Source organism: Triticum urartu, chromosome 4, assembly GCF_003073215.2.
Source record: "Triticum urartu cultivar G1812 chromosome 4, Tu2.1, whole genome shotgun sequence".
NCBI classification, from domain to species: Eukaryota; Viridiplantae; Streptophyta; class Magnoliopsida; order Poales; family Poaceae; genus Triticum; species Triticum urartu.
Window position 1 is genome coordinate 614,531,045 of NC_053025.1, and position 26,113 is coordinate 614,557,157.

Here is a 26,113-nt window from a genome sequence, read left to right on the forward strand (position 1 = left end):
GTGGAGGCCTGTCCAAGGCTCGAAGTCATCAAGCGCTCCGTATGCATCGATGGTGCCCGTAGGGCGCTTGCCCGTGCAAAGGTGCACTAGGGCAAGCTGGATGCTGAGAAGCTTGTGAAGGACGGGCCACCGCCGGGCAAGGAGCATCGCAAGCCCGAGATGTATTATGAGGGCGTTCTGAAACGTGCCCGCCTTGTGGCGGATGAATGTTCCATGAATGTAATTTTTCAGTAAACTCGCTCGTTTTGTCTTGTGCGCTGAAAACTTGTTCATGTGCGCTAAGCAATGCTTTTTGAATTTAAAATATTACCTTCTGTGCGGCCGTATATCAAATTTGAGAGATGGCGAGTCGTCGGCTTCTGCCCCCATGGCACGAGTGCTGGGGTGTTGGGGATAAACATGAGTGCTCTTTTTCCCATTCTTGGGTCCTTCGAGGGAGGTGCTCAACACAACGAACAAGGCAATCAGACTATAATGCTTGAACACTCTCACTTAGCCATAGAAATCTATAATTTTAAATTTCGGTGAAGCCCCTAGTGTTCAGAAGACCGAGTTCGGGGCGCGATCCACGCCTAGACCGGACAAAGCCGACTCCTCGCTCTAAGCGGCATAAGTCTTTAGGGACTCGAAGACCTCTCGAACAGCGACCAGCTCTCGCCTCATCATGACGGTCAGTTTTAGCTTTCTCTACTGAGGTGCTTAGCCCAACTCAACTGGGGCATAATCGCAGTAGTTCTCCTAGTGCTACCTTAGCCGATATAACGGAACGTAAGGTACCAAAACATAGGAGCCGGGCAAACCCAACTATTGACCCAAGACATGATTCGGAGCCGATGCATATAATGCTATAAGTTCGGGGTGCCGCACTTGCAAAAGTGTTCGGACTTCTCACACCATGTTGTGGGGGTACTTAAGCCCCTGGCGTATTGGCCATACCAAAGTGTAAGGGTGCAACATGTCATTAATGAACATATATTCATAAAAAAAGGAGTAATGCAATAATAGACGGAAGCTATGCGTTGTTTATTTAAAAAAGGCTGCGATCAAAGCAAGACTATACAAGTAGTGCGATAAGCAAAAGATGGGACTATCAAATATGTCCCTTCCAGGGGCGAGCTGCCGAATGTTATGCGGAACAGGTATACTACTCGTTATAGAGGCCACCTTAGAGTTCCGTAGTGCGGCGTAGCTTTCTGCTTCCCTGGTTGTATCATTTGTGCGACAATTGTACTGTCGGACAAGCCTTCCGAAGAATGGAGTCCTGAAAATAAGAGAAAATTAAGAAATCGGCAGCCCCTAGTGCGGTTTAAGCCGCGTTTCGGGCGTGCCGTGATGGTGCCCCTCCCCCTGTGCCCATGGTATTTCCAGAGCGTAGTTATGTACGCGCAGCACTAGTTTCGCAAGTTCTCGAGGGCTGGGGTTGGGGCCGCATTGCTACGCTTGCTCTGAACATGCCGGGCGGTCTTGGTGTAGGTTACTCCGGGCGCGCTTGACGGTGTCCAGACGTTTAATGGCCGGACTAGAGAGTTGTCTTGAGAGGCTGCTTTGTACTTCCGCTGCAATAGCCACCGTATGCTCCTCCGTTCGGAGAGAGCGTTCGGTGTTTCCATTGACCGTGATGACGCCTCGAGGGCCTGGCATCTTGAGCTTGAGGTATGCATAGTGCGGCACCGCATTGAACTTGGCAAATGCGGTTCGCCCGAGCAGTGCGTGATAACCACTGCGGAACGGGACTATGTAGAAGATTAACTCCTCGCTTCGGAAATTATCCGGAGATACGAAGACCACTTCAAGTGTAACTGAGCCTGTACAGTTGGCTTCTACACCTGGTATGACGCCTTTAAAGGTCGTTCTGGTGGGTTTAATCCTCGAGGGATCGATGCCCATTTTCCGCACTGTATCCTGATAAAGCAGGTTCAGGCTGCTACCGCCGTCCATAAGGACTCTAGTGAGGTGAAATCCGTCAATAATTGGGTCTAGAACCAATGCGGCGAATCCGCCATGACAGATGCTAGTGGGGTGGTCCCTTCGATCAAAAGTGATCGGGCAGGAAGACCATGGGTTGAACTTTGGGGCGACTGGCTCCATCGCGTATATGTCCCTTAGCACACGCTTCCACTCCCTCTTGGGGACGTGGGTTGCGTATATCATGTTCACCGTCCGCACTTGTGGGGGAAAATCTTTCTGTCCACTGTTGTTCGGCGGCCGGGGCTCCTCCTTATCATCACTATGCAGCCCCTTGTCTCTGGTTTCGGCATTTAACTTGCCTGCCTGCTTGAACATCCAACAATCCCTGTTGGTGTGATTGGCTGGTTTTTCGGGGGTGCCATGTATCTGGCATGAGCGGTCGAGTATTCGGTCCAAACTGGACGGGCCCGGAGTATTTCTTTTGAACTGCTTTTTCCGTTGACCGGGTTTAGAGCCTCTAAATCCGGCATTAACTGCCGTATCCTCAGCGTTGTCGCCGTTAATGCGGCGCTTTTGCTTGTTGCCATGCGACCTGCCACTGCTGTCCTTGGTATCCGAATTACCAGGGCTCTTGGTCATGTTATTGCTGCGAGCTAGCCAGCTGTCTTCTCCCGCGCAAAAGTGGGTCATAAGTGTCTTGAGGGCTGCCATAGATTTTGGCTTTTCCTGTCCTAGGTGCCGTGCAAGCCACTCGTCGCGGATGTTATGTTTGAAGGCTGCTAGGGCCTCTGCGTCCGGACAGTCGACAATTTGATTATTCTTGGTTAGGAACCGTGTCCAGAATTGTCTGGCCGATTCCTCTAGCTGCTGAATTATGTGGCTTAGGTCATCGATGTCTGGTGGTCGCACATAAGTACCCTGGAAATTGTCGAGGAATGCGGCTTCCAGGTCCTCCCAACAACCAATTGATTCTGCTGGCAAGCTATTGAGCCAATGCCGAGCTGGTCCTTTAAGCTTGAGTGGGAGGTATTTGATGGCGTGTAGGTCATCACCGCGGGCCATGTGGATATGAAGGAGATAGTCCTCGATCCATACCGCAGGATCTGTTGTGCCATCGTATGATTCGATGTTCACAGGTTTGAAACCCTCGGGGATTTGATGATCCATTACTTCATCTGTGAAGCATAGTGGGTGTGCGGCGCCTCTGTATTGGGCTATATCACGACGCAGCTCAAACGAGCTTTGTCTACTGTGTTCGGCCCGGCCGGATTTACTGTATCCGGCGTGACGAGTACCGTCTCATGCCGCAGGGCGCCCACGTGATCTGTAGATCGATCTTGTTTGCCTTGCCTTGTCCTCCAATATGTCTCGCAGGTCTGGCGCATTTTCCCATGCCTTGGTATTTTTTGAGCGGCACCGGGGTGGGGCTTGAGTGGAGGTCCGAGAGGCTTCTCTGTCGCGGCCACGGGGTGGCCGATCGGCCGCATCATGCGCTGGTGATGTATGTTTAGGTGCTTCCTCCTCTAATTGAGGTAGCAACCTGCGCTTTGGGTAGCTCTTGGAGGGGCGTTCGAGTTCATACTCTTCGGCCGCAAGGACTTCAATCCATCTGTTGGCTAGCAAATCTTGATCAGCTCTAAGCTGTTGCTGTTTTTCTTGAGGCTGCTCGCCGTGGCCATAAGCCTGCGTTTGAAATGCTCTTGTTCGACGGGATCCTCTGGAATGACAAATTCGTCATCGTCGAGGCTTGCCTCGTCTTCGGAGGGAGGCATATGATTATCGTCCTCGACCTCTCTGTCTGCCGCTCTCTCATGAGGGCTAGCTTCTCTATCCTCCTGTGCTGAATCTTGCTGGAGGTGGTTGTCTTCGGCACTATCCGGGGTGTTATTATCTCCCGTGCCGGAATCACCATTTTTGTTTTGGCGGGATTTAGAGCGGCGCCGCTGACGCCGGCGCTTAGGCTGCTTCTTGGAGGGGTCGTCCTGCGCTGTTCCATCGCCATTGCCTTCTTTTGGGGTGTCCCCCATGTATATATCATACAACGAGGTGGCTTTCCAGTACCCTATAGGCGCTAGTTCTTGATCGTCTCCTGCATCGGCGTCCATACCGTCGATGTCTTCGGAGTCGAAGTCGAGCATGTCGGTTAAATCATCGATAGTGGCTACGAAGTGGGTGGTGGGTGGGCTTTGAACTTCTTCATCATCCACATCCCAACCTTGCTGACCATAGTCCGGCCAGGGCTTTCCCGTCAAAGAGAGAGACTTTAGTGAATTCAGAATATCGCCGAAGGGCGAGTGCTGAAAGATGTCCGCGGTGGTGAACTCCATGATCGGCGCCCAATCGGATTCGATCAGTCGGGGCACGGAGGGCTCGGAGTCTGGAGAGGAGTCCGGCTCCTTGGAGTCACGGGCTTCGCAGAGAATAGGGCTGGTGTTCGGCTCGATCGCCGTAGAGATTGCAGCCCCCGAGGCGGTGTCTACTCACCCATCCTCGATTGGTGTGATCGGCTCCGAGCTAGGGGTCGGAGCGGACACAGGTGCGGCCTCCAGGGCACTGTTCGGCGGTAGAGCTAAATCATGTCCATCGTGACAGTGCGGCGTGCTCGGCTGTGGCTCGAATCTGTCGAAGATCAAGTCTCCGCGGATGTCGGCCGTGTAGTTCAAACTTCCAAATCTAACCTGATGGCCAGGGGTGTAGCTTTCGATCTGCTCCAGATGACCAAGCGAATTGGCCCGCAGTGCAAAGCCGCCGAATACGAAGATCTGTCCGGGGAGAAAAGTCTCACCCTGGATCGCATCGCTGTTGATGATCGGAGAAGCCATCGGGCCTAAAAGTGACGACACAGAGGAACTCTCAATGAAAGCACCAATGTCGGTGTCAAAACCGGCGGATCTCGGGTAGGGGGTCCCGAACTGTGTGTCTAGGCCGGATGGTAACAGGAGGCGGGGGACACGATGTTTTACCCAGGTTCGGGCCCTCTTGATGGAGGTAAAACCCTACATCCTACTTGATTGATATTGATGATATGGGTAGTACAAGAGTAGATCTACCACGAGATCAGAGAGGCTAAACCCTAGAAGCTAGCCTATGGTATGATTGTTGTTCGTCCTACGGACTAAAACTCTCCGGTTTATATAGACACCGGAGAGGGCTAGGGTTACACAGAGTCGGTTACAATGGTAGGAGATCTACATATCCGTATCGCCAAGCTTGCCTTCCACGCCAAGGAAAGTCCCTTCCGGACATGGGACGAAGTCTTCAATCTTGTATCTTCATAGTCCAGGAGTCCGGCTGAAGGTATAGTCCTGCCATCCGGACACCCCCTAATCCAGGACTCCCTCAGGGCCCACGAGGGTGGAGGGTGCGCCCAGGGGGGTAGGCGCGCCCCCCGCCTCGTGGCCTCCTCGTTGATTGCTTGACGTCCACTCCAAGTCCTCTGGATCACGTTTGTTCCAAAAATCACGCTCCCGAAGGTTTCATTCCGTTTGGCCTCCATTTGATATTCATTTTCTATGAAACACTGAATTAGGCAAAAAAAAAACAACAATTTGGGCTGGGCCTCCGGTTAATAGGTTAGTCCCAAAAATAATATAGAAGTGTAAAATAAAGCCCGTTATCGTCCAAAACAGATAATATAATAGCATGTAACAATCAAAAATTATAGATACGTTGGAGACGTATCAAGCATCCCCAAGCTTAATTCCTGCTCATCCTCGAGTAGGTAAATGATAAAAACAGAATTTTTGATGTGGAATGCTTCCTAACATATTTCTCAGTGTAATTTTCTTTATTATGGAATGAATGTTCAGATCCGAAAGATTCAATATAAAAGTTCAATATTGACATAAAAAATAATAATACTTCAAGCATACTAACTAACCAATCATGTCTTCTCAAAATAACATGGCAAAAGAAAGTTCATCCCTACAAAATCATATAGTTTGGTCATGCTCCATTTTTTTCACACAAGAATGCTCTCATCATGCACAACCCCGATGACAAGCCAAGCAATTGTTTCATACTTTAGTAATCTCAAACTTTCCAACTTTCACGCAATACATGAGCGTGAGCCATGGATATAGCACTATGGGTGCAATAGAATATAATGAAGGGGGTTATGTGGAGAAGACAAAAAAAGAGAAAGTCTCACATCAACGCGGCTCATCAATGGGCTAGGGAGATGCCCATAAATTGATGTCAATGCAAGGAGTAGGGATTGCCATGCAACGGATGCACTAGAGCAATAAATGTATGAAAGCTAATGAAAAGAAACTAAGTGGGTGTGCATCCAACTTGCTTGCTCACGAAGACCTAGGGCACTTGAGGATGCCCATTGTTGGAATGTATAAGCCAAGTTCTATAATGAAAAATTCCCACTAGTATATGAAAATGACAAAACAAGAGACTCTCTATGATAAAGATCATGGTGCTACTTTGAAGCACAAGTGTGGAAAAAGGATAGTAGCATTGCCCCCTCTTTTGGGCCTTTTTTTTATTATTTGGCCTTTTTTATGGGATAATGCTCTATTACTGATGATCATCACACTTCTATTTATTTACAACTCAATGATTACAACTCGATACTAGAACAAGATATGACTCTATATGAATGCCTCCGGCGGTGTACCGGGATGTGCAATGACTCATGAGTGACATGTATGAAAGAATTAGTGGTGGCTTTGCCACAAATACGATGCCAACTACATGATCATGCAAGGCAATATGACAATTATGATGCGTGTCATAATAAACGGAAAGGTGGAAAGTTGCATGGCAATATATCTCAGAATGGCTATGGAAATGCCATAATAGGTAGGTATGGTGGCTGTTTTGAGGAAGATATAAGGAGGTTTATGTGTGATAGAGCGTATCGTATCACGGGGTTTGGATGCACCAGCGAAGTTTGCACCAACTCTCAAGGTGAGAAAGGGCAATGCACGGTACCAAAGAGGCTAGCAATGATGGAAGGGTGAGAGTGCGTATAATCGATGGACTCAACATTAGTCATAAAGAACTCACATACTTATTGCAAAAATCTACAATTCATCAAAAACCAAGTATTACGCACATGCTCCTAGGGGGATAGATTGGTAGGAAAAGACCATCGCTCGTCCCCGACTGCCACTCGTAAGGAAGACAATCAAATAACACCTCATGTTTCAAATTTGTTACACAACGTTTACTGTACATGCATGCTACGGGACTTGCAAACTTCAATACAAGTATTCCTCAAATTCACAACTACTCAACTAGCACAACTTTGATATCACTATCTCCATATCTCAAAACAATCATCAAGTATCAAACTTCTCTTAGTATTCAATGCACTTATATGAATTTTTTTATTATGCCTAAAAGCAAATTGCCATGTTGTTCTAAAGGACTCTCAAAATAATATAAGTGAAGCATGAGAGATCAATTATTTCTATAAAATAAAACCACCACCGTGCTCTAAAAGATATATGTGAAGTACTAGACAAAAACTATATAGCTCAAAAGATATAAGTGAAGCACATAGAGTATTCTAATAAATTCCAATTCATGTGTGTATCTCTCAAAAGGTGTGTACAGCAAGGATGATTGTGGTAAACTAAAAAGAAGACTCAAATCATAAAAGAAGCTCCAAGCAAAACACATATCATGTGGCGAATAAAAATATAGCTCCAAGTAAAGTTACCGATAGACAGAGTCAAAAGAGGGGATGCCTTCCGGGGCATCCCCAAGCTTAGGCTTTTTGGTGTCCTTGTATTTTACCTTGGAGTGCCTTGGTAATCCCCAAGCTTAGGCTCTTGCCACTCCTTGTTCCATAATCCATCAAATCTTTACCCAAAACTTGAAAACTTCACAACACAAAACTTAACAGAAAGCTCGTAAGTTCCGTTAGTATAAGAAAATAAATCACCACTTAGGTACTGTTGTGAACTGATTATAAATTCATATTGGTGTAATATCTACTGTATTCCAACTTCTCTATGGTTCATACCCTCCGATACTACTCATAGATTCATCAAAATAAGCAAACAACACATAGAAAACAGAATCAGTCAAAAACAGAACAGTCTGTAGTAATATGTATCAAACGTATACTTCTGGAACTCATAAAATTCTCAAATAAATTTTTAAACCTGAAGAATTTGTCTATTAATCATCTGCAAAAAGAATCAACTTAATATCACTCTCCAGTAAAAAATGGTAGCTAATCTCGTGAGCGCTAAAGTTTCTGTTTTTTACAGCAAGATCGCAAAGACTTTCCCCAAGTCTTCCCAAAGGTTCTAGTTGGCACAAACACTAATTAAAACATAAAACTCAATCATAACAGAGGCTAGATAAATTATTTATTACTAAACAGGAACGAAAAGCAAGGAACAAAAATAAAAATTTGGGTTGCCTCCCAACAAGCGCTATCGTTTAACGCCCCTAGCTAGGCATAATAATTTCAATGATGCTCACATAAAAGATAAGAATTGTAACATAAAGAGAGCATCATGAAGAATATGACTAGCACATTTAAGTCTAACCCACTTCCTATGCATAGGGATTTTTTGAGCAAATAACTTGTGGGAACCATAATCAACTAGCATAGGAGGGCAAAACAAGCATAACTTCAAAACTTTCAACACATAGAGAGGAAAATTGATATTATTGCAATTCCTACAAGAATATATTCCTCCATCATAATAAGTTTCAGTAGCATCATGAATGAATTCAACAATATAACTATCACATAAAAGCATTCTTTTCATGATCTACAAGCATAGAAATTTTATTACTCTCCACATAAGCAAAATTCTTCTCATTCAGAATAGTGGGAGTATCATAAGAAACTCGAATACTATAAATTGTTTCCATATTAAAAGAGTAATGTTCATAAAAGGGGTAATCATAATCATGACAAGTTTTAATATAATCATCACTACTTTTTATAGCATACGTGTCATCACAATAATCATCGTAAGTAGCAACTTTGTTCTCATCATAATCAGTTGAAACCTCTTCCAAAATAGTGGAATCATTACTAAATAAAGTCATGACCTCTCCAAATCCACTTCCATAATTGTCAAAATAAGATTCAACATCCTCCAAAATAGTGGGATCATTACTTAGTAAAGTTGACAATCTTCCAAACCCACTTTCATGAATATAACCATCATAAATAGGAGGCATGCTATCATCATAATAAATTTGCTCATCAAAACTTGGGAGACTAAAAATATCATCTTCATCAAACGTAGCATCCCCAAGCTTGGGAAAAACATTAATTGCAGCAAATACATTCTCAAACATGTCATTCTCATCAAACATAGCATCCCCAAGCTTGGGCCTTTTCATATCATAAGCATAATCACTCTCATCATTAATAGTATGGATAGCACCAATAGTATAACAATTATCATCATCACAATGAGTAATATGAGCTACATTATTTGGGAGGGATACATTTTTACCTTTGCTTCTCCGTCCTTCCTTTTTCTTCTTCACATCATGTGTGGGTTTTATCCTCTTTTCGGAGCTCCTTATTAATGAGATTGATTGAATAGGAGGCTCCTCCTCGTTATCGGAGTCATCATAAGAAATAATAGGAGAATATTGGGAAGTCTCTTCCCTTTCGTTAGTATTATTTTCATCTTCTATTTGTTTTCTTGTCTTCAGGTAATTGGCAATATAAGGATTTTCAATGCAATTCACCGCACAATACATAAAAATTTCTTCTAGATCAAAATCAAGAAATCTATCAAGATTAAATTTTGGAATACCCGCAGTTATATGTTTCATTTCTTCATACCCCAAGAGAAGACTAAGCTCTTTATGATGATCAAGGGTAATCAAGTCATCACAATTTTTGGACACAATTTGATCATGAAACAAATGGCATTGGAGATCTAAATGACCATGTTTATTGCAAAGTACACAAGGATGGCGATAAATATTGAATCTTTCAGCACAATCATCTATCCTTTCTTGCAACCATTTGGTTTCTAAATACTTATGCCTCTTGCAAAATCTATCTTCCCTATTTGGTGTGTACTTGCAAACTCTATGCACTCCACAAAAATTGACATGCTTATAAGAGACATTTTCATCATGACAAGTGCAATCATCATTAGTACTATGGATATTCAAGGAGTTCATACTAACAACATTGCAATCATGCTCATCATTCAAAGATTTAGTGCCAAACATTTTATAGACTTCTTCTTCTAGCACTTGAGCACAATTTTCCTTTCCATCATTCTCATGAATGATATTAAAAAGATGAAGCGTATGAGGCAAACTCAGTTCCATTTTTTTTGTAGTTTTCTTTTATAAACTAAACTAGTGCTAAAATAGGAAACAAAAAGATTCGATTACAAGATCTAAAGATATACCTTCAAGCACTCACCTCCCCGACAACGGCGCCAGAAAAGAGCTTGATATATACTACACAACCTTCTTCTTGTAGACATTGTTGGGCCTCCGAGTGAAGAGGTTTGTAGGACAGTAGCAAATTTCCCTCAAGTGGATGTCCTAAGGTTTATCAATCCGTGGGAGGCGTAGGATGAAGATGGTCTTTCTCAAACAACCCTCCAACCAAATAACAAAGAGTCTCTTGTGTCCCCAACACACCCAATACAATGGTAAATTGTATAGGTGCACTAGTTCGTCAAAGAGATGGTGATACAAGTGCAATATGGATGATAGATATAGGTTTTTGTAATCTGAAAATATAAAAACAGCAAGGTAACTAATGATAAAAGTGAGCTAAAACGGTATTGCAATATGTTGAAACAAGGCCTAGGGTTCATACTTTCACTAGTGCAAGTTCTATCAAAAATAATAACATAATTGGATCATATAACTATCCCTCAACTTGCAACAAAGAGTCAATCCAAATTCACTAATAGCGGAGAACAAACGAAGAGATTATGGTAGGGTATGAAACCACCTCAAAGTTATCCTTTCTGATCGATCTATTCAAGAGTTTGTCATAAAATCACACGAAGCTATTCTTTCAGTTCAATCTATCCTAGAGTTCGTACTAGAATAACACCTTAAGACACACATCAACCAAACCCTAATGTCACCTAGATACTCCAATGTCACCTCATGTATCCGTGGGTATGATTATATGATATGCATCACACAATCTCAGATTCATCTATTCAACCAACACAAAGAACTTCAAAGAGTGCCCCACGGATACTTGAGGTGACATTGGAGTATCTAGGTGACATTAGAGTTTTGGTTGATTTGTGTCTTAAGGTGTTATTCTAGTACGAACTCTAGGGCTGTTTGTGACACTTAGAGGAAAAGCCCAACAGATTGATTGGAAGGAATAACTTTGAGGTGGTTTCGTACCCTACCATAATCTCTTCGTTTGTTCTCCGCTGTTAGTGAATTTGGAGTGATTCTTTGTTGCATGTTGAGGGGTAGTTATGTGATCCAATTATGTTATTATTGTTGAGAGGACTTGCACTAGTGAAAGAATGAACCCTAGGCCTTGTTTCCTAGCATTGCAATACCGTTTACGCTCACTTTTATCATTAGTTACCTTGCTGTTTTTATAATTTCAGATTACAAAAACCTTTATCTACCATCCATATACCACTTGTTTCACCATCTCTTCGCCGAACTAGTGCACCTATAAAACTTACCATTGTATTGGGTGTGTTGGGGACACAAGAGACTCTTTATTCTTTGGTTGAAGGGTTGCTTGAGAGAGACCATCTTCATCCTACGCCTAATACGGATTGATAAACCTTAGGTCATCCACTTGACGGAAAGTTGCTACTGTCCTACAAACCTCTGCACTTGGAGGCCCAACAATGTCTACAAGAAGAAGGTTTTGTAGTAGACATCAATCTCTTTTCTGGCACCGTTGCCGGGGAGGTGAGTGCTTGAAGGTATATCTTTAGATCTTGCAATCGAGTCTTTTAGTTTCTTGTTTTATAACTAGTTTAGTTTATAAAAGAAAACTATAAAAAATGGAATTGAGTTTGTCTCATATGCTTCACCTTTTTAATATCTTTCATGAGTATGATGGAAAGGATAATTGTGCTCAAGTGCTAGAAGAAGAAATCTATAAAATGTTTGGCACTAAATATTTGAATGATGAGCATGATTGCAATGTTGTTAGTATGAATTCCTTGAATATTCATGATGCTAATGATATGCAAAGCCACAAGTTTGGGGAAGCTATGTTTGATGAAGATGATATTTTTTGTCCCCCAAGCTTTGATGAGCAAATTTACTATGATGAAAGCATGCCTCCTATCTATGATGTTTATTGTGATGACACGTATGCTTTAAAGAATAATGATAACCATGAAACTTTTCATCTTGATCTTCATTTTCAATCACATGATAATTATTTTGTTGAGTTTGCTCCCACTATTATTCATGAGAAGAATTTTGCTTATGTGGAGAGTAGTAAATTTTCTATGCTTGTAGATCATGAAAAGAATGCTTTAGGTGATGGTTATATTGTTCAATTCATTCATTATGCTACTGAAAATTATTATGAGGGAGGAATATATGCTTGTAGGAATTGCAATAATATCAAGTTTCATCTCTATGTGCTTAAAGTTTTGAAGTTATGCTTGTTTTACCTTCCTATGCAAGTTGATTCTTGTTCCCACAAGTTGTTTGCTCACAAAATCCCTATGCATAGGAAGTGGGTTAGACTTAAATGTGTTAGTCATATTCTTAAAGATGCTCTCTTTATGTTTCAATTCTTATCTTGTATGTGAGCATCGTTGAAATCATCATGCCTAGCTAGGGGCGTTAAACGGTAGCGCTTGTTGGGAGGCAACCCAACTTTATTTTTGTTCCTTACTTTTTGTTCCTGTTTAGTAATAAATAATTAATCTAGACTCGGTTTAGATGTGGTTTTATGCTTTTAATTAGTGTTTGTTCCAAGTAGAACCTTTGGAAAGACTTGGGGAAAGTCTTTGCGATCATGCTGTAAAAAACAGAAACTTTAGCGCTCACGAGAATTGGTGCCATTTTTTATTGGAGAGTGATATTTAGTTAATTCTTTTTGAAGATGATTAATATATAAATTCCTCACGTCCAGAAATTTAGTTGGGAATTTTATGAGTTCCAGAAGTATACGTTTGATCCAGATTACTACAGACTGTTCTGTTTATGACAGATTCTGTTTTCGATGTGTTGTTTGCTTATTTTGATGAATCTATGAGTAGTATCGGAGGGTATGAACCATAGATAAGTTGAAATACAGTAGATATTACACCAATATGAATTTATAATGAGTTCATTACAGTTCCTTGAAGTGGTGTTTTGTTTTCTTTCGCTAACGGAGCTCATGAGTTTTCTGTTAAGTTTTGTGTTGTGAAGTTTTCAAGTTTTGGGTAAAGATTCGATGGACTATGGAATAAGGAGTGGCAAGAGACTAAGCTTGGGGATTCCCAAGGCACCCCAAGATAATATTAAAGGACAACCAAGAGCCTAAGCTTGGGGATGCCCCGGAAGGCATCCCCTCTTTCGTCTTCGTTCATCGGTAACTTTACTTGGAGCTATATTTTTATTCACCACATGATATGTGTTTTGCTTGGAGCGTCAATTTATTTTGTTAGGATTTGGTTGCTGTTATTTAGAACAATGTTTTTCATCTTTTATTTCAATAAAATTGGCATTGATAGCCTTTACTATGCCTATTTTACAAGTCCTCGTGTTGCTGTTTGAAAACAGAAAGTTTACCGCTGTTGCAATAATTCCCTAGAAAAGTCAGAATGTGATTAAATGTTGAAACCTTTTGCATATTAATCTATGATACATTTACTACAGTGGGAATTTTCTTTCATAATTTTTTGAGCTAGGGAAGTATGGATGTTGCTGCATTCTGTACAGACTGTCCTGTTTAGGCAGATTGCTGTTATGTTTGCATTGTTTGCATATGTTTGCTTCTTTAATGATTCTATTTGAGGATAGCAATATTAAATATGCAGAGGCATTTAGTATTCAACGTTGAATAATAATTTTAGTGATTTTCTACAGTAGAGTATGATAAGGTCTTTGCAATAGTTTATACTAACTTATCTCACGAGTCCTTGTTGAGTTTTGTGTGGATGAAGCTTTTGAGATTTAGGGAGACCGTGATATGAGAGGAATTAAGGAGACACAAAATCTCAAGCTTGGGGATGCCCTAGGCATCCCAAGATAATATTTCAAGAGGTCTCAAGCGTCTAAGCTTGGGGATGCTCCGGTTGGCATCCCACCTTTCTTCTTCAGCAACTATCGGTTAGTTTCGGTTGATCCCAAGTTTTTGCTTCTTCACATGATGTTTGCCATTCTTAGAATGTCATTTTATTTTGCTTTTCTTGATGTTTGAATAGAATACCAAGATCTGAAATTATTAAATGTTAGAGAGTCTTCACATAGTTGCATAATTATTCGACTACTCATTGATCTTCACTTATATCTTTCGGAGTAGTTTGTCATTTGCTCTAGTCACTACAGGAATCAGCTACTTTGCCGTCTGCCATGGCGGACGGCAAAGGCCTGAACAGCGGACGGCAAAGACCTTTGCCGTCAGCCGCGGACGGCAAAAGGCTCCGGCAAAGTAGGCTACGGTAAACAGCTACTTTGCCGTCTGCTACTGATGGCAAAGTCTTTGCCGTCTGCGGCGGACGGCAATAATTGCGCTGTCAGTCCGTTAAGTGGCTAACGGCAGGCCTTTGCCGTCCGCCGCTGACGGCAAAATTTCTAGTGTCTTTGCCGTCCGCCGCTGATGTCATCTACACGTCACTACATGGCAGGTTCTTTGCCGTCTGCCACTGATGGCAAAGTGCAGGTTCTTTGCCGTCTGCCACTGATGGCGAAGTCTTTGCCGTCTGCCACTTTAGGCAAACTGACCAAATGGGTCAGCTCCCAGGAAACACAGCTAGATGCCACGTGTCTTCTTTGCCATCCGCGGCAGATGGCAAAGAGCCCGTTGCCGTCGGTGGCAGACGGCAAAGAGCCTTCATATTGGCTCTTTTATCTGTTTTTTATTAAATCCAACAATTTTCATCACAAATATATATGACATATATAGATATGTTTCAAAAGGCTATTACAGAGCAAACATATAAGATATCCAACACATAACTTCATCATCCAACCATATATATTACATGCATAGTTCCATCATACATAACAAGTTCAACATAGAGGCATCCAACCATATATATTACAATAGTTTCATCCAACAATACATGCATAGTTCAACGATACAAAAGAAACAGAGAAAGGGATAAGGAGCACTCCATCTATGCAAGCTTTCGTCAAGTGAATGAAATCTGCAAAATGAAAAATAAGAAAGTTAGAACAAGAAGAGTAGAACAAGAAGAAGACTAGAACAAGAAGAGTATGTCATTTATGAGCTAACTTACGTGAAATGGATCATATATGAGCTAACTAAGTTCAAATGGGTCGTTTATGAGCTAGCTAAGGTGAAATGGATCATTTATGAGCTAACTTAGTTGAAATGGGTCGTTTATGAGCTAACTAAGGTCAAATGGATCGTTTTTGAGGTAACTAAGGTGAAATGGATCGTTTTTTAGCTAACTTAGGTGAAATGGATCATTTATGAGCTAACTTAGTTGAAATGGATCGTTTTTGAGCTAACTTAGGTGAAATGGATCATTTATGAGCTAATTTAGTTGAAATGGATCTTTTTGAGCTAACTTAGGTGAAATGGATCATTTAAGAGCTAATTTAGGTGAAATGGATCGTTTTTTAGCTAACTTGGTGAAATGGATCGTTTATGAGCTAAATTAGTTGAAATGGATCGTTTATGAGATAACCTAGGTAAGATGGGTCATTTTGGAGTTAACCTAGGTGAAATGGGTCATTTTAAAGCTAACGTAGGTAAAATGGATCATTTAGGAGCTAATCTAGGTAAAATGGGTCATTTTTGAGCTAACTTGGATGAACTGGATCATTTATAAGCTAACCTAGGTAAAATGGGTCATTTTAGAGCTAACTTAGGTAAAATGGATCGTCTATGAGCTAACTAAGCTAATTATGCAATTTTTGACATAAGTAAGCTAAGTACAGATCGTTTTAGAGCTAACTTAGGTAAAATGGATTGTTTTGGAGGTCAGTAAGCTTATTAAGTCATTTTGGAGGAGAAGAAGCTAAGTCTAGGTCATTATGGTAAGCATTGGAGGAAATAAAGCTAAGTCTAGGTCTTTATGCATGTGTTAAGCAAAACACTAGATAAACTTACCAAGATCCAGGAGGTGTAGGAGCGGGGTGGCTCGTGTCGGTAGCTGGAGAAGGATCGTGCGATACTTGTCTGGAGTTACGCTGCACCAAAGATCATTTCCAATGTCTTGTTAGCATGATGACACTCAAATGTTAAGACTAGCAAGTAATGTCCATTCAAATAAAACTCACCGTGGTCCCAGGAGCAATCACTGGCATCGGCGGAGCAGTCTGACCTGTCTTCTCGCACACAGACTGCACATTTGGTTTTGACGACTCAGTCATACTAGTTAGTAATGAGACAAACACTACATGAATGTTTTGGCTAATCTGCAGAAGAAACTTACCACAAGGAGCTCGTACATGGCCCTTGCCTGCATATCATTCCGTGCCCTCTCCTCCTCCATCATCTTTGTCGTCCTCTCCTCCAACTCCCGCTGCCTCTCCGCCGCCTCCGCTAGAAGTTTCTCCATTCTATCTCTCTCACTCTGTATAGCAGCCTGCAACACCACTCACATGACCATTTGTAATCATTGATGGAAGCGCACACAATGTAATGGAGAAAGATAACTGAGTACGTATCACTAACGTTGATGGCGAGTTGCACTGGTCGTTCACGAGGCCTTATCTCAGGAGCGGAGCTCGACTGGCGCGCCTTGATCTCCGGGAGAGTGCTAGGACAATGTATAAGTCCATCTCCAATGGCTATGGAGCCATGGGACCTCCCGCCACCAAATATCATCAACAGCTCTGGATCAATGGGACCCTGGCTCGGGTTAAAGTCCTCCCCTTTCCTCGCCTTCCCCTCATCTCTATATCTCATGAGCTTGTTGTGGGAGGAGATGTTGGTGAAGTTGTTTGCATCATCGAGGTCAGACTGAGAGAAAGCCTTGACTTTCTTGAAAGAGGCAGTGTGGGCCATGGCATACAGGTCGTACACCTCTGGCACCTTATCCGCCTTATTATAGCGTGCCTGAAAGAGAGAAACAATGAAAATTAGTAATTAAAGGGCTCAAGCTAGCATGATGAATGAATTGCATGAATCATGAAGCAAACCACATACCCAGTTGCGCCCGAACTGATATAAGTTGGAGCTGCCTTGATGGTGTGGCACACCTTCCATTTGGGCACGTTTGTCCTTGGCCTCGTTGTGGAGGGCTAGCCATTGTTTTGAGCACCACTCATCGACCAACACCTCCCAACAATCCATCCGATCCACACACCATCTCGGAGGCGCCTAAATTAGCAAATAGAAACTTGAGCGCTACGGCTAAGAATTACTAAATGAAGGAACTTAAGTAGAGAAGGCCTTAAGAATTACCTTCATGTACTGCTCCTTACTCAGGAACTTATCGCGGCACGCCGGCTTGGTCTTCTTGATACCACGCAAGGCGTAGTAGTCTCGAACAGCCTGCACCCGAGCCTCGTGTCGTAAATTCTGGAGTAGGCGCTTGCAGACGTTCTCGATAACATGTGCCGCGTCCTCCTCGTATCCCTCCTCACACCTGTAGAATGTCTGCAATCAAATGAGACAATATTGATTAGTACAATTAATAACTAGCTAGTTGAAGATTTTTAAATGTGTAAAGGAGAAATTACCCAGAACTTTCTGATCACCATGTCTGCCCTCGTGTCGCACACGACACCGTCGATAATCTCATCCGGCGGGGCCGGGGCAGCCACGTAGTGCTCCCAGCTCAATCCATGCTCTGGAAGCCGACCCTCACCAGGCAACGTGACAAACCCCGGGAAGTTTTGCCGGCAAAGAACTCCAAGGACGGAGTTGGGCCGGCGGACACTATGATGGTGGTCCCAACCCCTGCAGCATGACAAGGCCAACGCATTAGTTATTTGAAAAAACGTGAATGCACAAGGTACAAAAATATTAAATGCACTTACGTACCTCTCCCCATCAGGGAAAATCAACCACCTCTGCTCGCGGGTCACCGGCACGGACGGGAGCCGTGTAGCACCACGCTGGTGGACAGTGCCCCCCTCCTCCTCAAGATCAGTCGGCTCCCCGCCATCATCAGCATGGCCACTCGGCTCCTCGGGCTGATCCGGCCAGGTACCCCATCCGGACGTGTGCTCCTCCGGGGTCACGTGGGCCGAACTCTCGTGGGCCGAAGGCCAGTCGACCCAAAGCTCGTGGGCCCAAGACCCGTGGACCGGAGGCTCGTGGACCGGAGTCCGTGTAGCCTCCTCCTCGGACGAGTCCACCCTAGCAGTCACGTGCTCGGGTGAAACAGCTGGGGGTGGCGGCGAGGAAGGCGCCGTAGCAGTCACCCTACCTCCTCTCCCACGACCACGTGCCCCACCTCCTCTCTTCCTACCTCGTCCCCTGCTGGGCACCGCGGTCGATGAAGAAGTGCCCGGCGGTGTGGCCATACTGTCCAGCAACGCTCGGCGGAGAGGTGCGTCTGGAATTGAAGACCTCAGACCACGCTCCCGACCAGCGCCCACCATCTTTCAACACCTGCCATGACAAACAGTAAACGAAATTAGTACAACATAAAAAAGACCGACATGAATAATAATATGTGTATCACTTAAGTGTATCATCATCAAGTACAACATAAAAAAATGTAATACCTGACACTACTAATAATCTCGATTAGTATCATCAATAAATGCATAATCATCATCATCACTATAATCAATGACGGGCTCATAGGGTTCATTGGCATCAACATGTGCAAGGCCACCTTGACGTAATCGGTCAAGCATTGACAGGTCATCCGCAGCAGTAACCTCTTCTTGTTCCGGCTCTTCTTGTTCCTCCTCTGGGGTGATGTCGGATTCATTGTCGCTGTCTACTTCAATGTTTTGGGGTGAAGTATAGCGGTTCTTGAAACGCTTTTTGGAAAGACGTGTCTCTTGGAAGAATTCTCCTTCATATGTGTCTGGGTTAATATGAGGTTCATAATCCTCTTCCTTTGGGGGAGAAAGTCTAGCACGTGGTGGCACTTCATAAACGACATCCCAACCTTTCAGATTTGGATTAGTTTGGCAGGCTCACGGTAGATAGAATACTTGGGTCGCCTGTTGAGCCATAATATAGACATCAGGAACATCTAAATGAGTGCTTTGGTTGATTTCAACTAGCCCTACATGTTCATGAGTCCTTCTAGTCTCCTTCGGCTGAAACCAATAACATTTGAAGACTACGACATTCGGTGGGTTTTCACCATAGAACAGAAGTTCATAAATTGCTTCAACTCTCCCATAATACTCGGTACCTCCTTCGCCGATAGCAGATACACAACAATTTGTTGACTTTCGGTCGGCCATAGATAGCTCTTTGCCATAGGTACGAAAGCAATACCCGTTGATGTCGTACTTGTCAAATGAACGGACCTTATAGTCAAAACCATTAGCGACTTGTCTCAATTCGGCGTCCATAGACTCTGAATTAGCCTACAAGTTTAATATGAAAGGATTGTTGCATTATGCACAAATTAGCGAATGAAATGAAATTGTCTAATAGAAATTACCGTTTGTTTGAACCAAGAGATGAAACCGGGATAGCCACCTCCTTGCTTTGCGAGAAGCTCATACTCTTCGACGGAATCCTTTTGGATCTCCGCTCCATACGAGAATATGGCGACGTATCGACTGTATGACATATCCAGGAATAAGAGTAGTTCAAAGGAAATAGAAGTTGTGAAACAATGTACCGAGAACTTACTCGATGTACGGCCGCACTTCTATCAGGTTGTTGAAGATATACAACGAAATGGTCCGCCATTCTTCGTTATCCAAAGATACTGGATGTGAAACACTAGCTGGTGCGAGATTCCCTTTGAATAGGCTGAGGTTGGATCCACCCTTTTTAGGCTCGTCAGCATTGTACCAAGGCTTCGGATTATGCAAATGACGATTTTTGGCTTCGTAGTGCGCTGTTACGAAGTTTGCCGCCTCCTCTGTGATGAATGCCTCAGCCATCGATGCTTCAATTCTACGTTTATTTTTACATTTTTCTCGAAGCGTCTTCTGCATTCTCTCAGTTGGGTAGCACCAACGATTTTGCACGGGCCCCCCCAATCTTGCCTCGGTCGGGAGATGCAAAATCAAATGCTGCATTGGATTAAAGAAGCCCGGTGGAAAGATCTTCTCTAACTTGCAAATAAACTCCGGCGCCAACTCTTCCATTTCTTCTAGCACGCCAGGCGATAGTTCTTTTGCACAAAGAACACGGAAGAAATAGCTGAGTTCTGCCAGTACTAGCCATTCATCCTCAGGGATGAAGCCACGCAACATCACCGGCATTACCCGCTCAATCCATATGTGCCAATCATGACTCTTGAGACCAAATATCTTTAGTTTATCAAGATTCGCTCCCCTCTTTAGATTCGCTGCATACCCATCGGGGAACATCAATTGCTGTTTCACCCACAAGAGAATTTCCCTCATAGCTGGCCTTCCAAGATTGAACCATGCCTTTGGCTTCGTCCAGTTCTGCATTCCTTTCGGTTCTTTCATGTTTTGTAACGGCCTATCACATAGCGCCTCCAGATCGACTCTAGCCTTAGTATTATCCTTTGACTTCCCATCTATGCCGAACAATGTACCAAAAAGTGCCTCGGCGATATTCTTCTCAGTGTGCATCACGTCGATGTTGTGTGGGCAAAGGAGGTCTTTGAAGTAAGGCAGATCCCATAAGCATGTTTTGTGAGTCCACGCGTGCTTAGTATTATACCCCTTGAAGTACCCTGGATGTTGTGGATCTGGCTCGAGAGCGTTTAACTGATCCAGGGTCTGTTGGCCTGTCAATGCAGGTGGTGCAGAGTTTTTGACAACTCTACCCCTGATGAAGTTCTTCTTGTCTTTCCTGAAATTATGGCGAGGATCCAGGAACTGTCTATGCATGTCGAAGCAAGAAAACTTGCGACCGGCCTGAAGCCAACGAAACTCAAGAGCTCCCTTGCATGTGGGGCACGGGAACCTTCCATGCACACACCAGCCAACGAATAGCGCATACGCCGGCAAGTCATGTGTCGAGTACATGTACCAGACACGCATTATGAGGTTCTGTTTGCTAAAGGTGTCGTATGTCTTGAACCCATTATCCCAGGCTTCTTGCAATTCGTCCTTAAGCGGCTGCATGTACACATTCATATTTTTGCCCGGATAGTTGGGTCCTGGAATTATCAACGTCAGGAAAATGTTCTTTCTTTGCATAATCTGTCCGGGGGGGGAGATTGAGTGGAAAGACAAATACGGGCCAACAACTGTATTGGGCTGCCGTCATACCAAACACACTGAACCCATCCGTGCTGATGCCGACTCGAGGATGCCTCGGATCTGCCGCTTTGTCAGCATGTAATTCATCAAACTTTTTCCACGCAACACCATCCGATGTGTGTACCATCATCAGATTCCCATCTGCATCTAGTTCGGTTCTTTTGCCTGTTTTGTGCCATGTCATCTGTCTGGCCGTCTCTTCGACCATGAAAAGACGTTGAAGTCTTGGTACGATTGGCATATACCGAAGAACACTAACGGGGATTTTGGTCTGTGTCTTCTCACCCATACCGTTGTCTACCACAATATACCTGGAAGACTTGCAAATGGGACAATAGTTCAAGTCCGCATAGTCAAGCCTAAATAAGGCACATCCTTTCTCACAGGCATGTATCTTCTCATAGGGCATCTTCAGTGCACGGAGGATTTTGTCCGACTGGTACAGGTTTGCAGGCATTACATGGCCTTTGGGTAGAAAGCGTCCAAATACTGTCATAATTGCGTCATAGCATTCTCTGCCCAAGTTGAACTGAGCCTTAGAGCCATTACTTGTGAGATGGCATCCAACTGACAAAGCTCAGTGTGCTCGTGGAGCGGACGTTTCAAAGACTCCAACATTTCATTGAAGGCCTTTGCAGATTCCTCCATCTCCTCCTCCGAATCCCGAGCATCATCATAGCCTTGCACCATGTTTTCCATCCCGGTACCATGCTCGTCGGTGCGACGACGATCCACCTCAGCTCGGTCACGTTGGGCAGACTCACCATGAAATGTCCACACTGTATAATCGGGCGTAAAACCACTCTTCTGCAGGTGTTTGCCCATTTCAGCCTCTGTCTTCTTTTCCCAATTGCCGCACCGAAAATAGGGGCACCAGGTTTTCTTTTGGCCATTTGCAAATGCGGCTTGCACAAACCCCTTGGTTTTTGTGAACCATTCAGCGCTCCATTTGTTCTGACCAGTGTGACCGGTATACATCCAAGCACGATCACTCATCTTGACTTTCAGAGCTACTGGACACACAACAATTATATATGTAATTCACCATGTATATATTCATTAGTTGATCTACTTTGTCAATTTTATTACGTCCATGCAACCTACACTCTAATAGGTAATGATAGGTCCTAATCCCACCCGTGTATGTGTAGATTGGGTTCATTTTCCCATGCTATGCTCCGGATCCGACGCAAAATTTCGGGAGCACCTCCCCGCTGTTCTCCTGATACACATCTCTGCAATAAACAGAGAGGATGTGTACCCGGAGAACAACAGGGGAGGCACTGACGAAATATATGCGTCGGATCCGGAGCAAAGCATATGGGAAAATGAACCCAATCTACACATACTCGGGCTGTCCATGGATAGCGTTGGACAATTCGAAAGAATCAAGGTTATAAATATGCAAATGCATGCATATTTATAACTATGACGCTTTCAAACGGGAGACACATATTGGTTACGCATACTGATGATTCAAGACACATATCTAGCTAGCTATCAAGTTTCATCGGAATAGATCAAATAATTAATGGGGGTGGAGGACTTGTCATTTGTGCTCACCCACGAACGAAGGGGCAGAGCTCGTCAAACGCACGGCGAGGTCGTCGAACACCAAACCTCGCAGCGATGAAACAACTGCACATTTAAAACTACACGATCAACACAATTATATATGATGTTTTTCATAACAAAATCGAAAAATATATGACCTAACTAATAATTCACAAATATATGACCCCGTCGGCCTCTGGAAGGCCAAAGAACACCTTTTCGGGAGGTGTTGGTGGTCGGGGTGTCCTGTCGGTGTCGGGGTGCCGTGTCGGGGTCGGGGTGATGTTTCGGGGTCGGGGGGTCGGGGTGTCGTGTCGATGTCGGGGTAGTGCCGTGTCGGTGTCGGGGTGTTGTTTCGGGGTCGGGGTGTGGTGTCGGGGTCAGGTTGTTAGGTCAGGCTCAGGGTCGGGGTGTCGGGTCAAGCTCGGGGGGTCAGGGTGTCGGGGTCGGGGTGTCGGGGTCGGGGTGTCGGGGTCGGGGTCGGGCTCGGGGTGTCGGGGTCGGGGTCTCGGGGTCGGGGTGTCGTGTCGGGGTGCCGGGTCGGGGTCTTTTTTTCCTTTTCTTCTTCTTCCTCTTCTTCCTTTTCTTCCTTTTCTTCCTTTTTTTCCTTCTTCTTCTTCTTCTTCTTCTTCTTCCTCCTTTCCTTTTTCTTCTTCTTCTTCTCCTCCTCTCCTGTTTTTTTCTTCTTCTTCCACTTCTTCTTTTTTCTTCTCCTCCTCCTCTTCTTCTTCTCCTCCTCTCCTGTTTTTTTCCTCTTCTTCTTCCTCTTCTTCTTTTTTCTTCTCCTCCTCCTCTTCTTCTTCTTCCTCCTTTCCTTTTTCCTCTTCTTCTTCTCCTCCTCACCTGTTTTTTTCTTCTTCTTCTTTTTCTTTCCTAACACTGAACTAAACCTAAAACTAAACCTAAATCTAATCTAAACATAAACCTAAAACTAAAAAAACAGAAAAAAAAGGAAAAAACTAAATCTAAACCTAAAACTAAACTAAGACTAAACCTAAACCTAAAACTAAACCTAAACCTAAAACTAAAACTAAAACTAAATCTAAACTAAACATAAACCTAAAACTAAAAAAATAGAAGAAAAAAAAGGAAAAATAGAGGAGAGGTAGAGCTCACCTTGGCCGGTGGAGGAGGTGGCCGGTGGAGGAGGGGGGCGGGGCGGCCTGGGGCGGCGGCGTCGGGCCCAGGGCGGTGGGGCGCGGGGGGGGGGGGCGGCGGCGCTGAGACGGGGCCTAGGAGGGGGGGGGCGGCGGCAGTGGCGACGAGGCGGGGGCCCGGTGGAGGAGGGGCGGCGGGGCGGCGGCGCCGGGCCTGGGACGGTGGGGCGCGGGGGGCCGGGGCGCGGCGGCGGCGAGTGGTGGTGGCGGCGGCGCACGTATGGGAGGAGAGAAACAGAGAGAGAGGGCGCGGGGTGGGGGGCGGGCCGTTAGATATGTTAAATCTTTGCCGTCCGCCCCCCTTTGCCGTCCGCTTATTTGCTCTTTGCCGTCTGCTAGCAGACGGCAAAGAGGGGGGCCCGTTAAGTTTTTTTTAACCAGCTCCTCAGTGGGGCCCCCTCCCTCTTTGCCGTCTGCTTTCGGGTAGCTGATGGCAAAGGGCTTCTTTGCCGTCTGCTTTCGGGTAGCTGATGGCAAAGGGCTTCTTTGCCGTCTGTTAGCAGACGGCAAAGAGCTGGCAGATGGCAAAGTAGCTGATTCCAGTAGTGAGTGCTTCACTTATATCTTTTAGAGCACGGTGGTGGATTTGTTTTATACAAACTATTGATCTCTCATGCTTCACTTAGATTATTTTGAGAGTCTTAAATAGCATGGTAATTTGCTTAAGGAATCCTAATATGCTAGGTATTCAAGAATAATAAAATTCTCTTATGAGTGTTTTGAATACTAAGAGAAGTTTGATGCTTGATGATTGTTTTGAGATATGGAGGTAATAATATCAAAGTCGTGCTAGTTGAGTAGTTGTGAATTTGAGAAATGCTTGTGTTGAAGTTTGCAAGTCCCGTAGCATGCACGTATGGTAAACGTTATGTAACAAATTTGAAACATGAGGTGTTATTTGATTTTCCTCCTTATGAGTGGCGGTCGGGGACGAGCGATGGTCTTTTCCTACCAATCTATCCCCCTAGGAGCATGCGCATAGTGCCGAGGTTTTTGATGGCTTGTAGATTTTTGCAATAAGTATGTGAATTCTTTATGACTAATGTTGAGTCCATGGATTATACGCACTCTCACCCTTCCATCCTTGCTAGCCTCTTCGGTACCGTGCATTGCCCATTTCTCACATTGAGAGTTGGCGCAAACTTCGCCGGTGCATCCAAACCCCGTGATATGATACGCTCTTTCACACATAAACCTCCTTATATCTTCCTCAAAGAAGCCACCATACCTACCTATTATGGCGTTTCCATAGCCATTCTGAGATATATTGCCATGCAACTTTCCACCATTCCGTTTATTATGACACGCATCATCATTGTCATATTGCTTAGCATGATCATGTAGTTGACATAGTATTTGTGGCAAAGCCACCGTTCATAATTCTTTCATACATGTCACTCTTGATTCATTGCATATCCCGGTACACCGCCGAAGGCATTCATATAGAGTCATCTGTTGTTCTAGTATCGAGTTGTAATCATTGAGTTGCAAATAAATAGAAGTGTGATGATCATCATTTTCTAGAGCATTGTCCCAAGTGAGGAATAAAAAAAGAAGAAAGGCCATAAAAAGTAGAAGGCCCCCAAAAAAGAGAAAGGCCATAAAAAAAGAAAAGGCCCCAAAAAAATGAGAGAAAAAGAGAGAAGGGACAATGCTACTATCCTTTGCCACACTTGTGCTTCAAAGTAGCACCATAATCTCCATGATAGAGAGTCTCTTGTTTTGTCACTTTCATATACTAGTGGGAATTTTTCATTATAGAACTTGCTTGTATATTCCAACAATGGGCCTCCTCAAGTGCCAAAGGTCTTCGTGAGCAAGCAAGTTGGATGCACACCCACTTAGTTTCTTTTGTTGAGCTTTCATACATTTATAGCTCTAGTGCATCCATTGCATGGCAATCCCTGCTCCTTGCATTAACATCAATCGATGGGCATCTCCATAGCTCATTGATTAGCCTCCTTGATGTGAGACTTTCTCCTTTTTTTCTTCTCCACATAACCCCTCATTATATTCTATTCCACCCATAGTGCTATGTCCATGGCTCGCGCTCATGTATTGCG